General features: G+C 39.8%; 1 protein-coding gene across 2 annotated transcripts in view; it reads left to right on the forward strand.

Annotated features, from left to right (window-relative positions):
- The window catches only part of fbn1 (fibrillin 1), a 187,853-nt gene that overhangs the window by 117,590 nt on the left and 65,263 nt on the right, over window positions 1-5,000 (forward strand). The window lies entirely within an intron of this gene.

Below are 5,000 nucleotides of genomic sequence, written 5' to 3' on the forward strand. Positions count from 1 at the left end.
TGGACCATGTTAATGTTTAGTGTTAGAGACTGGATGGTGTTAGTGTTTAGTGTTAGAGACTGGACCGTGTTAGTGTTTAGTGTTAGAGACTGGATGGTGTTAGTGTTTATTGTTAGACTGGATGGTGTTAGTGTTTAGTGTTAGAGACTGGACCGTGTTAGTGTTTAATGTTAGAGACTGGATGGTGTTAGTGTTTAGTGTTAGAGACTGGATGGTGTTAGTGTTAGACTGGATGGTGTTAGTGTTTATTGTTAGAGACTGTACCGTGTTAGTGTTTAGTGTTAGACTGGATGGTGTTAGTGTTTAGTGTTAGAGACTGGATGGTGTTAGTGTTTATTGTTAGACTGGATGGTGTTAGTGTTTGGTGTTAGAGACTGGATCGTGTTAGTGTTAGAGACTGGACCATGTTAGTGTTTAGTGTTAGAGACTGGATGGTGTTAGTGTTTAGTGTTAGAGACTGGATGGTGTTAGTGTTTATTGTTAGAGACTGGATGGTGTTAGTGTTTAGTGTTAGAGACTGGACCATGTTAGTGTTTAGTGTTAGACTGGATGGTGTTAGTGTTTAGTGTTTGACTGGATGGTGTTAGTGTTTAGTGTTAGAGACTGGACCATGTTAGTGTTTAGTGTTAGAGACTGGATGGTGCTAGTGTTTAGTGTTAGAGACTGGATGGTGTTAGTGTTTAGTGTTAGAGACTGGATGGTGTTAGTGTTTAGTGTTAGACTGGACCGTGTTAGTGTTTAGTGTTAGAGACTGGATGGTGTTAGTGTTTAGTGTTAGAGACTGGATCGTGTTAGTGTTTAGTGTTAGAGACTGGACAATGTTAGTGTTTAGTGTTAGACTGGATGGTGCTAGTGTTTAGTGTTAGAGACTGGATGGTGTTAGTGTTTATTGTTAGAGACTGGACCGTGTTAGTGTTTAGTGTTAGAGACTGGACCGTGTTAGTGTTTAGTGTTAGAGACTGGATGGCGTTAGTGTTTAGTGTTAGAGACTGGATGGTGTTAGTGTTTAGTGTTAGAGACTGGATGGTGTTAGTGTTTATTGTTAGATACTGGATGGTGTTAGTGTTTAGTGTTAGAGACTGGACCATGTTAGTGTTTAGTGTTAGAGACTGGATGGTGTTAGTGTTTATTGTTAGACTGGATGGTGTTAGTGTTTATTGTTAGAGACTGGACCGTGTTAGTGTTTAGTGTTAGAGACTGGATGGTGTTAGTGTTTAGTGTTAGAGACTGGATGGTGTTAGTGTTTATTGTTAGAGACTGGATGGTGTTAGTGTTTAGTGTTAGAGACTGGACCGTGTTAGTGTTTAGTGTTAGAGACTGGATGGTGTTAGTGTTTAGTGTTAGACTGGACCGTATTAGTGTTTAGTGTTAGAGACTGGATCGTGTTAGTGTTTAGTGTTAGAGACTGGAGGGTGTTAGTGTTTAGTGTTAGAGACTGGACCGTGTTAGTGTTTAGTGTTAGAGACTGGACCATGTTAGTCTTTAGTGTTAGAGACTGGATGGTGTTAGTGTTTAGTGTTAGAGACTGGATGGTGTTAGTGTTTAGTGTTAGAGACTGGACCGTGTTAGTGTTTAGTGTTAGAGACTGGATGGTGTTAGTGTTTAGTGTTAGAGACTGGATGGTGTTAGTGTTTAGTGTTAGACTGGATGGTGTTAGTGTTTATTGTTAGAGACTGTACCGTGTTAGTGTTTAGTGTTAGACTGGATGGTGTTAGTGTTTAGTGTTAGAGACTGGACCATGTTAGTATTTAGTGTTAGAGACTGGATGGTGTTAGTGTTTATTGTTAGACTGGATGGTGTTAGTGTTTGGTGTTAGAGACTGGATGGTGTTAGTGTTTAGTGTTAGAGACTGGATGGTGTTAGTGTTTAGTGTTAGAGACTGGATGGTGTTAGTGTTTAGTGTTAGAGACTGGATGGTGTTAGTGTTTAGTGTTAGAGACTGGACAGTGTTAGTGTTTAATGTTAGAGACTGGATGGTGTTAGTGTTTAGTGTTAGAGACTGGATCGTGTTCGTGTTTAGTGTTAGAGACTGGACAATGTTAGTGTTTAGTGTTAGAGACTAGATGGTGTTAGTGTTTAGTGTTAGAGACTGGACCGTGTTAGTGTTTAGTGTTAGAGACTGGATGGTGTTAGTGTTTAGTGTTAGAGACTGGATGGTGTTAGTGTTTAGTGTTAGAGACTGGATGGTGTTAGTGTTTAGTGTTAGAGACTGGACCATGTTAGTGTTTAGTGTTAGAGACTGGACCGTGTTAGTGTTTAGTGTTAGAGACTGGATGGTGTTAGTGTTTATTGTTAGAGACTGGATGGTGTTAGTGTTTAGTGTTAGAGACTTGACCGTGTTAGTGTTTATTGTTAGAGACTGGACTGTGTTAGTGTTTAGTGTTAGAGACTGGATGGTGTTAGTGTTTAGTGTTAGAGACTGGATGGTGTTAGTGTTTAGTGTTAGAGACTGGATGGTGTTAGTGTTTAGTGTTAGACTGGATGGTGTTAGTGTTTAGTGTTAGAGACTGGATGGTGTTAGTGTTTAGTGTTAGAGACTGGACCATGTTAGTGTTTAGTGTTAGAGACTGGATGGTGTTAGTGTTTATTGTTAGACTGGATGGTGCTAGTGTTTAGTGTTAGAGACTGGATGGTGTTAGTGTTTATTGTTAGAGACTGGACCGTGTTAGTGTTTAGTGTTAGAGACTGGATGGTGTTAGTGTTTATTGTTAGAGACTGGATGGTGTTAGTGTTTAGTGTTAGAGACTGGACCGTGTTAGTGTTTAGTGTTAGAGACTGGATGGTGTTAGTGTTTATTGTTAGACCTGATGGTGTTAGTGTTTAGTGTTAGAGACTGGACCGTGTTAGTGTTTAGTGTTAGAGACTGGATGGTGTTAGTGTTTAGTGTTAGAGACTGGATGGTGTTAGTGTTTATTGTTAGAGACTGGATGGTGTTAGTGTTTAGTGTTAGAGACTGGACCGTGTTAGTGTTTAGTGTTAGAGACTGGATGGTGTTAGTGTTTATTGTTAGAGACTGGATGGTGTTAGTGTTTAGTGTTAGAGACTGGACCGTGTTAGTGTTTAGTGTTAGAGACTGGATGGTGTTAGTGTTTATTGTTAGACTGGATGGTGTTAGTGTTTAGTGTTAGAGACTGGACCGTGTTAGTGTTTAATGTTAGAGACTGGATGGTGTTAGTGTTTAGTGTTAGAGACTGGATGGTGTTAGTGTTAGACTGGATGGTGTTAGTGTTTATTGTTAGAGACTGTACCGTGTTAGTGTTTAGTGTTAGACTGGATGGTGTTAGTGTTTAGTGTTAGAGACTGGATGGTGTTAGTGTTTATTGTTAGACTGGATGGTGTTAGTGTTTAGTGTTAGAGACTGGATGGTGTTAGTGTTTAGTGTTAGAGACTGGATGGTGTTAGTGTTTAGTGTTAGAGACTGGATGGTGCTAGTGTTTATTGTTAGACTGGATGGTGTTAGTGTTTGGTGTTAGAGACTGGATGGTGTTAGTGTTTAGTGTTAGAGACTGGACCGTGTTAGTGTTTAGTGTTAGACTGGATGGTGTTAGTGTTTAGTGTTAGAGACTGGATGGTGTTAGTGTTTAGTGTTAGACTGGATGGTGTTAGTGTTTAGTGTTAGAGACTGGATGGTGTTAGTGTTTGGTGTTAGAGACTGGATGGTGTTAGTGTTTGGTGTTAGAGACTGGATGGTGTTAGTGTTTATTGTTAGACTGGATGGTGTTAGTGTTTAGTGTTAGAGACTGGACCGTGTTAGTGTTTAATGTTAGAGACTGGATGGTGTTAGTGTTTAGTGTTAGAGACTGGATGGTGTTAGTGTTTATTGTTAGAGACTGGACCGTGTTAGTGTTTAGTGTTAGAGACTGGATGGTGTTAGTGTTTATTGTTAGACTGGATGGTGTTAGTGTTTAGTGTTAGAGACTGGACCGTGTTAGTGTTTAATGTTAGAGACTGGATGGTGTTAGTGTTTAGTGTTAGAGACTGGATGGTGTTAGTGTTAGACTGGATGGTGTTAGTGTTTATTGTTAGAGACTGTACCGTGTTAGTGTTTAGTGTTAGACTGGATGGTGTTAGTGTTTAGTGTTAGAGACTGGATGGTGTTAGTGTTTATTGTTAGACTGGATGGTGTTAGTGTTTAGTGTTAGAGACTGGATGGTGTTAGTGTTTAGTGTTAGAGACTGGATGGTGTTAGTGTTTAGTGTTAGAGACTGGATGGTGCTAGTGTTTATTGTTAGACTGGATGGTGTTAGTGTTTGGTGTTAGAGACTGGATGGTGTTAGTGTTTAGTGTTAGAGACTGGACCGTGTTAGTGTTTAGTGTTAGACTGGATGGTGTTAGTGTTTAGTGTTAGAGACTGGATGGTGTTAGTGTTTAGTGTTAGACTGGATGGTGTTAGTGTTTAGTGTTAGAGACTGGATGGTGTTAGTGTTTGGTGTTAGAGACTGGATGGTGTTAGTGTTTGGTGTTAGAGACTGGATGGTGTTAGTGTTTATTGTTAGACTGGATGGTGTTAGTGTTTAGTGTTAGAGACTGGACTGTGTTAGTGTTTAGTGTTAGAGACTGTACCATGTTAGTGTTTAGTGTTAGACTGGATGGTGTTAGTGTTTAGTGTTAGACTGGATGGTGTTAGTGTTTAGTGTTAGAGACTGGATGGTGTTAGTGTTTGGTGTTAGAGACTGGATGGTGTTAGTGTTTATTGTTAGACTGGATGGTGTTAGTGTTTAGTGTTAGAGACTGGACCGTGTTAGTGTTTAGTGTTAGAGACTGGATGGTGTTAGTGTTTATTGTTAGAGACTGGACCGTGTTAGTGTTTAGTTTTAGAGACTGGATGGTGTTAGTGTTTAGTGTTAGAGACTGTACCATGTTAGTGTTTAGTGTTAGAGACTGGATGGTGTTAGTGTTTGGTGTTAGAGACTGGATGGTGTTAGTGTTTATTGTTAGACTGGATGGTGTTAGTGTTTAGTGTTAGAGACTGGACCGTGTTAGTGTTTAGTGTTAGACTG

The sequence above is a fragment of the Hemibagrus wyckioides genome, linkage group LG04, assembly GCF_019097595.1.
Source record: "Hemibagrus wyckioides isolate EC202008001 linkage group LG04, SWU_Hwy_1.0, whole genome shotgun sequence".
Lineage (NCBI taxonomy): Eukaryota > Metazoa > Chordata > Actinopteri > Siluriformes > Bagridae > Hemibagrus > Hemibagrus wyckioides.